Raw genomic sequence first — 12527 nt, forward strand, 5'->3', positions numbered from 1 at the left:
CCTGTGCCAGGGCCTCCCCACCCTCCCAGGGAAGGATTTACCCCAAATATCCAACTGACCCTGCCCTATCCATGTCCTTCCCTGGGCAGGCTCAGGAGAAGCTGGCAGTCATCAGGTCAGTAAGGGCTGGTGGATGGTCCCGTTTTCACCATTAAAAAAAATCATCTTTACCTTAAAAGCATTAAAAGAGGAGCATCCTGAACCAGAACAGACACTGATCTGTGTCTTCCCAACAGGGCAGGTCTGTGATACACAACAGGCAGGCACAGAGATGTTGGGTGGAAAGACAAACTGGTGATTTGGGAACGGTGACCATCCCACACCACCTCAATTCCAGCAGAATTCCAGGTGCTTAATTCTCCAGGACCTGTGAAAGCCACAAGAGAAAACCAGATATAACCCAACATCAGAGGCACCAGAAATCCTGTGATTTCCAACACCTTTTCAACAGCACCACGGACAATAATTTTCAAAGGCATTATGAACCACCACCTTCCACAAGAAGTCACCCACCCACCCCTCCTGCAAATGCAGGAGAGAGCTGGGGAAAAAGACATTCAGCTGCTGACTGTAAGAATTAAGGGAATGGGTTTAGACTTCCCACATTTCTGAGCAATCAAACAGGGCAGCTAAAGAAAGACAGAAATTAGGATTCTAATCACAGAGCTATGAAGGAGCAATTTTCCAGATTCACCCTGCTTTTGTCACTTGGTTTGGGGTTTTTTTTATAGATTCTAAGCTTTTTTCCTACATTCTGATATGACCTCATCTGGGCTGTGCTTTTATATTAATCTTTGCAGTATTTGTTTGCAGAGTTCACAGTGTAAAGGTTTGAGACATGTGTAGGGCATATGCAGGAGATATCCTGGAGTGATCTCATGTTTACAGCTCAAAGAGGGATCAGGGAGCTGAAAGTTGGGCTGGATTGTCCCCTAGTGGTCCCCACCTTTCCTGGGGAGAACCCCACACAGGCTGTGAGTGCTGACTGTCGTGGTCATACACAAACTGTCATCTCTCCATATCAACCAGTGCTCATCTCCTTCCAGTGTCTCCCAAATTCCTCACCACAGACCTCACCTGGCCATCAACTGCCAGTGCTGAATGTGTGGTGATGCTTATTCCTACACAAATCCATGCTCTTTAATGCTGTGGTTAAGTTATAGCTGCTCTTTTGGAGGTTTTCCCTAATCTGTCAGTCATTTATAATTCTAGTTCTGTCCTCCTCCACTCTGGCAGCTTTTTGCAGCCTGTTGTCATTCATAAATTCCTTACAGAGTTTCCATTACATTGTCCAGGTTATGCTGAGGAAAATATTGGCCAACACAAGATTCATTGTCATTTACCCCCAAAACTTCACCTGATACATCCCCTTGAGCACCAAGAAGCACAAGGAACCAATGCAAGTTTATTTTACCGAAAACATTAAAGGAAAAAAACTGACTTTCCAGAAACTTCTCAGAGATCTTTGTTCACATTTATCTTATTTTCTTCGGCCACAGAGCTTAGAGAAGCAATGCCATCTATAAAACCTGAAATGCTGGTTTTTTCAGCAACAGGTCAAAATTTTGAACCCAGATCTGCTTCAAATTCTGCCCCTGCAGGATTTTTTAAATTACCTCTTGTCCAAATCGAGTTTTATGTCATCACGTGGTGCCATCAGTAGGGTTTCTTCCCGCATGTTTTTCCATGTTCAGAGCACTGTTTTGTAACTTAATTGGAAAGCTGACAGTTCCAAACATCCTAAATCTCTGCACAGTCATCTCCATGTTCGACCACAGCAACTGGAGGGACTCCTGTGCTTTTACCAAGAGCTTTAAACCCATGAGAGAAGTTTTTGCTCCTTCCTTTCTGCCTGAGTCCCCTCCCAGCTCCATGTGCATCCCAGCCCTTTGGTTCAGGCTCATACTTATTGTCCATTGTTCTCTTATTCCTCCTCACTTCTCTCCTCCTTTCCATATTCTGGGCCTTCTCTGATGCAGTTTCAGCTGGTTTTGAAGAAAGCTCATGTCAGGTCACATATGCAGCAGCACAGGAAGCCCAGAAGAAACTGTGGTATTAAGTGGTTTAAGTGCAATTAACTGAAGGATTGTCATGGAAACAATTTAATTTAAGCTAAAGAACAAAATCATTAGCTCCAGAATGTCACTAAACTTTCATTTCTGTTCTCTATTCCACCCAAAAACACTAAGGGAAAGAAGAATTTCACCAAAAACTTCAAGTCATGGTATTTGCTTAAAAAAACCCAACATAAAATTGATTAAAAAACCCGACAACAAAAATTATTTGCAAAACCTCCCCTCAGCAGAAGGAAGGTAGTTTCTTCTTATTCCAGACACAGAAAGCTCCTCCTAGGGAGGTAAAATTAATTTTAAATTATATGCTCTCTTTAGACAGACAATTTCCCCTTTAACCATTCAGGAGGTTGTTCCAATCTAACTTCTTTTATTACCCATGAGCTCCAAATTCTGATTTACAACTAAACAGCAAAAACCCCCCTGTAAGAAACTGCAAAGAGAAGCCTTACAAAAGCTAATAAAAATTGGAGGATTTGGGTCTCAGGGCTCCTACTGCTGTGCTCTTCTGTCGTGGATATCCAAGATATACATGGAAAGCATGGAAAGATTAGATCAACATGCCTGTAGTAAAAAGTAGATCTGTCTCCACCCACTTTATTCCACTCAAGTTTTTGCATTAATCCCATTAACAGTATCCAAGCATAACCTAATAATTCTCTGAGGAGCAAAACCAGCATCTGCCAGAGGACATTCTCCCTCTTTTCTCATCCACGGGAACATGGATGGAGGTGCTCCTGTTTCCCTCTCTGCCTGGATTGCTCCTGGATCCGGATCAAAGGAGCACAGCTCCCATTTGAATGGAATGCAGAGAGATCTGAGGTGGCTCCTGGATCCTGTGAGGGCTTGTCCAAGAGCCCTCAGCCAGCTCCTGGCAAGGCTTTCTCCTCTGCACGCAGTTTTTCCCTGCTCCAAGGACGTGCCGCGCGTGTCAGCCTGGCAAAGAACGTGTGCTGGGAGCAGGAAAACCCCCACTGTGGCTGGAGGTTCACGAGGAAACAAGCACTGAAAGCCAAGAGGGATAGGTCAGCAATTCAACTCTGGGTTTTTTTTTTTCCAGGGGTGCTGCAGGTGGGGTCTCATGAGGGCACAGCAGAAAGGGAGAAGACGAGAGATTGAGGAGCAGCAGGCAAGGACAGGCAGGTCACAGGCCTGGCCAGCAGTTCTCTGGGACTGGGGGAGCATGGTTGGCAAAAAGTGGGTGTTCCACAGCAGATACAAGAAGCCCATGTAGGAAACCTGACTTGTCAGAGGGCCTGTAAATCACCCAGAAATTTAACTGCAGCTCGTAGCTCCGTTTCGGTGATGACCGAGTGAGGATGCTGTGAGCTGGACTTTGTGCCTGCTCTTTGAAACCCAGCCACTCAAACACCTCCTGCTTCGGAGACAGCTGCCAATTCTCCAGCAAAGTTTGCTTTACAGATGCATTGTGATCATCTGCTGGAATTAAATTGCCAGTGGTGCCCTGCAGCAACATCTGGAGCCAGCCAGGCTCGGAGCACAGCAGAGAGGAGATGCCCTGGAGCTGCTCAGGGCTGGGACAGGGCTCCAGGACCACGGCCTTGAAATGCAGGGCCCAGCACTAGAGACAAGCAGGCCTTGATCTTCAAGAGATCACAGAGCCATTAAGGTTGGAAAAGCCCTCTGAGATCATCAAGCCCAACCATGAACCGTCACTGCCACGGTCACCACTGACCCACGTCCCCAGGTGCCACAGCCACACATCTTTGGAGCACTTCCAGGGATGGGGATTCCCCCACTGCCCTGGAACAATGCCTGACAACCCTTTCAGGGAAGAAATTTTCACTAATATCTAATCTGAGGCCATCTCCCCTTCTCCTGCCCCTTGTTCCCTGGGAGCAGAGCCTGACCCCCCCAGCTCCACCCTCCTGTCAGGGAGTTGGAGAGAGCCAGAAGGTCCCCCCTGAGCCTCCTTTTCTTCAGGCTAAACACACACAAACTTCTGTGTGTGTTTTTCCACACTGGGAACCAGGTCAGCATTTTTAATTTTTTTTCTTTTTAAACCAAACCTCTGAAATTCTGAAGTGTGTTACAAAGCAGTGGGGTCTGCACTACCTTTCTAATTTTCATGTTTGATTATGGACACTCTATAGAAAGGCTGCCAAGTGCTGTTTGTCCCATTTCCTCAAAATCAGTCATTTTAGGGCATCACACTCTGCTTGAGGAGGGGACAGAACTGGAGCCAGAGCAATACAGTGGGAGCAAACTCCAAGGAGAAGCTCAACTCTTTGGACATTAGCTCTGTTAGAGACTAGGTTTTCTTTGAAGCTCCCAAAGTATCCCACATTTCTGTGGTTAATCCATGTGCAAGGACCAAACACTACTGCAATCAATCAGCAGGTTTTACCTTATTTCTTCCTAATAAGTAAAATTTAGACCTGGAAATTTCCCCCTATTCCCCCCCATTAGGATGCTGGAGGAAATCACTCATTGTTCTACCAACCTGACACTGATAAATTCTGCTTTATTCCCATGTTCAGTTCAGTCCATTGCTGCTCCTGAATCAGTATCCTGCTCCTCTGGTCTCTACCTACTCAGGAAGAAGCAGCTCAAGTGCCCTCTAGTGTGGTTTTAGAACATCCAGTCCATGCTTTTCCCGCTTTTTTGGTACTAAATGAGCAGGTTTGTCTTTGTCTTGAAGCATTTTTGTAGATCCATAGAATTTTATGACATAAGCCACTGTGAAAAAAAAGTTGGATCGAAAAATTGATGGTGGTTGTGAATTTTTATAAAATTGCTGAATGATAGTTATGGCTACTTTCACAGGTGCATTACCCCTCTTATCCCCAAAATAGCAAAATTTACTCAGTACATCTGAATTTTTTGTGATCTATCTGCTTGTGAAGTGCTGCTGTCGTTGGATTGTTTTTCTTGATATAAATGGGTTTAGAGCATCACCATCCTAGAAAAAAAAAATTATGGTCCTTCTGCTTACTTCTGCAGTTTCTTATAAGCCCACACTTCCAATATACATTTATCAAAGCCAAATTTATTTTTTATTCCCCCTACACTTTCAGTGGCCACGATAAACATTTCCTGAGCTCCAGTGATTCTTACTCCTCTATTTGAATTACTTTCCTCGCTGATTCAACCCTAAGAAATTTGGCCCTTTTAAAGCTATTCACAGTCTGAATAATGAACGTGCTTAGATCATCTCAGAGCACATGTTTCTGGAAGCTTTCCTGGCTGGGCTGCACAGTCTTTGAAATAAGCTTCCTGTTTTAGCTAATACTTATTTAGCTCCAGTCGTGTGCACACCATGTGAGCGAACAGACCCAGGCACCAAATGGGTTTGTTTTTCCCAAACTGAAGGTTGGGAGTGGGGACAGCACAGGCTGTGGACTGACATTGCTTCAGAAATCTTGCAGAGTAGAGAAATTCTCAGAACTGACTCGAAAGAAATGCCAGACAAACAAATATATCTTCTGGTGGTACCACTTGCCCACCCACTTTATTGGTGGCTGCCAGTAAATGCTTCAGGGAACAGCTTGAGAATGTAAGTGCAGGAGTAGGGGCAGCCCATTCCTAGTATTGGCCTTCTGGAATTCAGCAATGTTTGTTTGAAGAAGAAGAAGAAGAGGAAAAGAAAATTTAGAGTGAGAATAATAGAAGTAGAGGAGAGCCTGAGCTGTCCAGCTGTGGAATGATTTCAAAGGAAGATCCTGTCCTCTGGCTCGTTGTTACACAAACACACTGAAGCACCAGAACTGAGTCTCCCAAATTCTCCTCGGCAGTTCTCAGACAGTTATGAAACTCCAGTACCTTTCCCCTTATTTTTCCTAAACACTTAATCCTATCCCACTCTTAACAGCCTTTTCTATTACTTCTTAGACCTGGGAAAATATAGAAGTCTATTTAAAACACTGGCAACTTCCCAAGCAGCAGCAGCAGCTGTGCTCAGATAGGTTCTCCCTGATGGAAATTTTCTCCTGTTGTACCCTTACAGTGTCACACCATGATCACACCAAGAGATTTCCTTCAAATTTTCCAGCCAGAAGCAGAAAAACAGTGCTCAGGGATGCATGTGAGAGGAAGAGCAAATCAGATTCCATCCTGGTTGGAACAGGGATCCATATGAAATGGGACCAACCTAGTAAAGTATGTCCTGGTACTGCCACGAGTTTCCTTTCCACACTTGTAAATATTTTTCCTCATATATAATACATAATACACGGAATATTTCCAAATATTTTAAGGTAACAGTCCCAATGAGTGTTTCTTCCAGGGGTTAGTAGGAATTGTGCTTCTTACAGGAGTTAATAGGAACTGGGGAAGGGAACGAGGGTTACAAAACTCAGTGGAGTTTTTGTGTGCTTGCCATACAATAAATAGTGGTTCTAGGCATGGGCAAATTTGACTTGAAAAAGGACATTTTCATCTTAGTGGCAGGTTGAGAAAAACAGTCACTATTAACACCTGATTTCAGTCTTAAAATCAAAAGTGCCTGAGTTTTCTACCCAGATACACGAACAGTTAAACACCTTTACGAGCTGCCAAACACGTCTGAATTGGTCTGAGTAAGTTTGCTCTGGAAGGACATTTTGTACCTCTCTAACATGCAGTTACAGATACAAAGGCTTTGTATAAATAGCACAAGAATAGCTCTGGATACATAATTTTTAAAAGTCCCTCCTCTTCTCAGTTCCTCTGCTTTCTAGCAATTTTCCATGGGAGATGAATTGAAAACTCAGCACTGTTTGTGTTTGTTTGAGACTCAACCATTCACACAGCACAATGAAGCTCATTTTGGACCTTCCCCTTCTATTTTGTCCTTGCAGAGGAGTAACTCAAGGTAAAATTCAGAAACAAACTATTCAGGCTCCTCAGTCAGTGGCTGGGATTCTGTTCCTGAGCAACAGCTCATCTTGCAGGGGTAATTTTACATTTAACTGGTGCTGAAACTCCGGGCCACAAAGTTCCCCCAGTATTGATGGTGCATGTGAAGAAGCTGAATTAACACTGTTGAATTCAAGGTGCAGCCCAGGAAAGGAATTTGCTGTTGGAGTGAGGAGGAGGAGGAGGAGAAAGGCACTGCTGCTGCCAGGCTGACTCCAGTCCCACTATTGGAAGAGGAGCCATTCCCGTCACGGAGCTGCAAAACAGATTAAATAGCAGAGGAATCTTCCCAAAAAATTAATAAAATCATTTACTGCAAACTCGTTGGGTTGATGATTTCTTTGAACAGAAACCAAAACTTCTCTCAGATAACTAAATGCTGTGTCCAAATATTCTTCTGATATAACACAGGCAGAGTTTTTCTGTGCCAAGAGAAAATCACATCTCATACTAAGGGTACAGCAGGCAGCTTGGTGGTGCCCCAGATGTAACATTTACCAAATGTTAATAATGCTGTAGCTTTCTAACTCCAAAATATTATTTGCCTGTTTGTTTTAAAAGCTGTCTTTCTTGATGGAAAGCCACCGAGCACGCAGTGAAATAGGAAAATAAATGGGTTTACTAGACTTTTTCAGTTCCCTCGTTTCCTTCTGTTCAACCAACAAACAAATTTACATTCTAAAAGACTATAAACATGTTCAGATTTCCCTTTGTCTTGGGTTTTAATGAGTATTTCCCTGTGATACCGAGCACCTGCAACAGTTTATACATCACCTGTTGCTGCTGCCTTTACATTTAAACTTGAAAAGATCTCTAAACCTCCATCAATTCGCAGCTTAAAGCAGTTCTGTGGAAGCAGACACTTCTCTTTGAGAATCTCTGGTGTCTTTTGGGTCCCCCATCCACCACCACAACGAGATGCAAACCCTGCAAGTGCCACTCAGCCCCTACTGTCAGTGAAATCTTCATCTCCTGCCAGCAAGAGGCAGATCTGAACCGCAGCCAGACTCTGCTGGTGGGAGCACACCAGGCAACACATCCCTCCCTCCCTCCCTGCCTCCCCAGGAGCTGACCTGACTTACAGACCTCACTGGTGGCACTGGGATTTCTCATCATGTTACAAATCACCCCTGATGTCAGTGCAGTGAAAGGCAGGGGATACGTGGCACGTTTCACCACTCGCTTCTCTGATTTCACATTCCAGCCACGATGCATTTCTGAAGGACCACAGAAATGTGCAGTTTAAAACCTGTCTAGTAAACTTCCTTGATCCTGAGGCATAAGCTTTGAATTTGAGTAACTTTCTTTTTTTTTCTTTTTTTTTCCATTGCCCTTTGGAGCAGTTTCCTTTTCCTACTTGGCTCGAACAATTTTCAAGTCAGGACGGCAGCAGCAGCAGCAGCATGTTCCCTCCTGTGATGCAGATTGTGAGTCAGGGCCTTTGGGACCTCTGCTGACTGGATGAAATTCCATGTGCCCCCAGGGAATTGCCCCAGGGGTGTTCCTGGAATGGCTGGAAATATTTGGAGTGCCACAAAGCACCCTGAGTTTCTCCTGTTGAGACACAGGACAGGAGCCCTGCTGCTTTCCAGGCTACGAGCAGAGTTGCACACCCTCCCCTAGATCATGGAAGCATTAAGGTTGGAAAAGATGATGGAATACAGCTCAGAGATTAGCAGAGCTTTTTAATAAGCTTTCTGTAATAAACAGTCCAGACCACTATGAAATAAGTCATTCTTAGACCATTTTATATGCATTAGATTTTAATTCCCTAAAGGGAAGAACAGATTATATGGGAGTAAACCACAGGGCTGAGATGGGACAAGTACTCAAGATCTTACAGTTCTGGGATCACTCCAGTAGCCCAATCTCTGCAGAAAACCTCCACTTCACACAGGTTGTGATAAATGTCTCACAGACCTGTGAAAGCATCCTGAGCCCACAGTCAAAGAACTCTGGTTCACCCAAAAGTTCTGGACAAACAGCCTTTTCCTCTGCCACAGGGCATCGAGACCAGGGAGCACTGGCAGTAACTCAAGGTGTTCAGTCTGTAAGAACGAGGATCATAATGTCAGTCCTTCACACTGGGAAGTCTGTAAATACAGGAGAAAAGTCCACGTGCAAGTAGGGACCCACTTCTGGGGGTTGGTCACACTGAAATCCACAGTGGAGACTCTTTGGCCTGGGCCAAATGAGTTTATCCCTGTCCAGCTGTCCCAGACCCCCTGTGACTCATCATGGAATTGGTTCCATACCTCATTTTCCATGCTGATCCAAGTGGCCAGATTAGCTCAAAACAACCTCAGCCATCATGCACAGCAGAAGAATTTCTTCTAATTAAACCTTGAGTAACAGTTTTGATAACCTATTTTTCCTTAGTGTTTTTTCACAGTTTGACAGATCATGTTGTTATCCTCTAGGCCAGGTTTCCTGGGAAACAAAGCATCTCCTCACTTTTACAATCCTTCCAGGGAAATGAAGCCAAATTAAAACATTTCATGAGCGTTCATTACATTTTATCAGAGATGGTTCATGGACATATCAACGTCAACTGCACAGAATGTGCTACTGCTTAATGGGGAGCAGAAACAGCTAAACTTGCTTTTTCTAAGTCTACTTCGTGTCCAGGGGCAAAATTAACCAGGGACAAAGGTTCCTCTCTGGGCAGCACAGTGTTTCAGCCCAAGGAAAGGAAACTCCACTGCTGAGAACTGGATGTTGCTGTGGCAGAAACGTGTGAAAGAGGCCCCTCACAGGCACACCAGCTCCAGCTCCTACATCTGTGATTCATCAGAGAATCACAGGGTGGTTTGGGTGAGAAGGGACCTTAAAGCTCATCCAGTTCCACCCCCTGCCATGGGCAGGGACACCTTCCACTAGCCCAGGTTGCTCCAAGCCCTGTCCAACCTGACCTTGGACACTTCCAGGGATGGGGCAGCCACAGCTTCTCTGGGCAACCTGTGCCAGGGCCTCACCATCCTCATAGGGAATAGTTTCTTCCTAATATCCAATCTAAACCTACTCTCAGTTTGAAGAGTAGGTTTGTCCTGTCACTCCAGGCCCTTCTAAACAGTCTCTCCCCATGTTTCCTGTCAGCTCCCTTCAGGTACTGAAAGGCCACAGTTGGGTCACCCTGAAGCTTCTCCTCTCCAGGCTGAACAATCCCAATTCTCTCAGCCTTTCCTCACAGCAGAGCTGCTCCATCCCTCTGATCCTCTCAGTGCCTCCTCTGGACCTGCTCCAGCAGCTCCACATCCTCCCTGTGCTGGGCTCCAGGGCTGAAGGCAGCTCTGCAGGTGGGGTCTCACCTGAGCAGGGCAGAGGGGTAGAATCACCTCCCTGGATTGTGCCTGCTGCAGAAATTAAGCAGTTTACAGGATTCTGGGATATTACACCCTTGCAATGCCTTTTCTGAGAAGCAGCTTTCAGAGAGAGGCCAGGATTTGAGCACAGCACATGCTGGACAGTCTTAAAAAGAGAAAACCAGCCCAGTGCAGTTGTCAGGGCACCCAACCAGTTCTCAACAGCCTGGGATGAGCCTTGCAGACTGATCTCACATGCAAGTGCCTGATGCAAAGCAAGTAAATATATTTTAAAAAAAAAATAAATCAAAAAGCATGGAAGGAAACAAAGGAGCAGACTATTTGACCAGACAGTTGGACAAGCACAGTCCCTTCTGACCTCCTTTGTATTCCAGGGAGCAATTCCTGAGCTGCATTCTGAGACAGAGGCAGAGTTGCCAGGCCAAGCATTCCGGCAATTGCTCAGTGGAAATGGAAACAGCAACCCAGATGCCAAAGGTATGATGCAAATTTCATTGTCCCCATAAGAATGGGAGTCCAGGATGGGTTTGGGGCTGTTTGCTTGGAATTTAAAATCACTTGTAGGTCCACAGAAACTAAACATTTAAGTCAGGGCATAAGATTTTTTTTTTAAGGAAGCTCCTCCTCATTCCCTGGCTGATGCTTCCCTGAAGGGTGATTTTGAACCTTGAATGGGGAATTTGAGCTTATCATGCACAGAAACAGCTGAGAGGCAGGAAGCAGGTAGGACAAGGGGGAGTGGCTTTAAACTGCCAGAGAGCTGGGTTAGATTGGATATTAGGGGTAAATTCTTCCCTGTCAGGGTGGGCAGGCCCTGGCACAGGTTGCCCAGAGAAGCTGTGGCTGCCCCAGCCCTGGAAGTGTCCAAGGCCAGGTTGGACAGGGCTTGGAGCAACCTGGGCTAGTGGAAGGTGTCCCTGCCCATGGCAGGGGGTGGGACTGGATGATCTTTGAGGTCCCTTCCAACCCAAACCATTCTATAATGTTATTCCATGAAATCTAAACAATCCTCTGCAGAGCCAAGAAACACACATGGGAGTTTTGCTGTTCATAAAGCACAAAACTGGAAAACCCGTAGGTTTTAAACCACTTAGAAAACAGCCAAGCACCAAAAGGAAAACCCAATATTGTGCTCTCCTGATCCCTCAAAGGTCGATGGGTTACCAGAGAACCATTTGGAAGACGGAAAAACAGAGGAAGGGGAGGTCAGACCTGGAAGGAGAATGGTGAAGTTTAAATCTGTACAGACACATCTTAAATATTTTAATTCTCAAATCAGTTTAGGGATGATCTTTATGGCACTTGTACTTTCTTGTAGTAATTGAAATTAAGTAGCACTTGCTGAACCAAGGACAGTTTCTTATCCATCTGTCATTACAAATACAGGTAATTCCATATGTTCAGCAGTATCTGAATACCTACTGCTACAGTTGGATAACACTTCCTTCAAAAGTTTCCCAGCCTGGTCTGCAATGGGAAAATAACCCAAAGCAAATAGTTTGTGCCCCAGGATCTGCATAATTGTAAATCTAACTGTAAAGAAATTTCCAGGCTAGAAAGCTGTTACAAATATCCATATGCTTGTTTCATTTAAGATATAACGTGTAAGAACCTCGAGGGAAAAAGCACACTTTGATAATAGAAGGGTCTTTAAGATATAAAGCAATAAAATCCATGGATTTTGAAGCTGGACGTGTTCAAGATGGAAATTACACTTTTCCCAGCAAACACGACTAACTGGCACAGCTCATGGAATAATGTTGTGAATGGTGCACACGTGAATTTTTCCTTCACAATTTGATAACCCTGTCGACAAAAATATTATGAGTTTCCTCTTGCCTCTATTATTCTGATTCGTTCCAAACAGCCCGTGAAAGGAAACATTAATCAATCGCCTTTGTGGTTTTCTTTAGGAATCTCTTAATGGATCGAGAACCTGGAAATCACAGATATGATTGTAATAAACGCCAGGGCTGCCGAGCGGCTGCTGAGCAGGGACGAGCGGGGCAATGCAGCGGGATGAGGCGGGTTGGTCGGTGTTCCTGGAGCGATGAACGGAGCAGAAAAGCCGCGTCCCTGCAGTGCGGGGCCGCTGCCGCCAGAGAGAGCTGCCGCCCGCGGAACGGGACGGACCGGCCGGGAATGCTCGGGGAATCCTGGAATGTCCTGAGCTGGATCATCCAGCCCATCTCCAGGCCCTGCACAGGACACTGCAACAATCCCACCCTGCCCCTGAGAGCGTTGTCCAAACACTCCCTGAGCTCTGGCAGCCTTG

This window comes from Manacus vitellinus, unplaced genomic scaffold (genome assembly GCF_001715985.3).
Source record: "Manacus vitellinus isolate BGI_N305 unplaced genomic scaffold, ASM171598v3 scaffold_47_pilon, whole genome shotgun sequence".
Taxonomy (NCBI): Eukaryota; Metazoa; Chordata; class Aves; order Passeriformes; family Pipridae; genus Manacus; species Manacus vitellinus.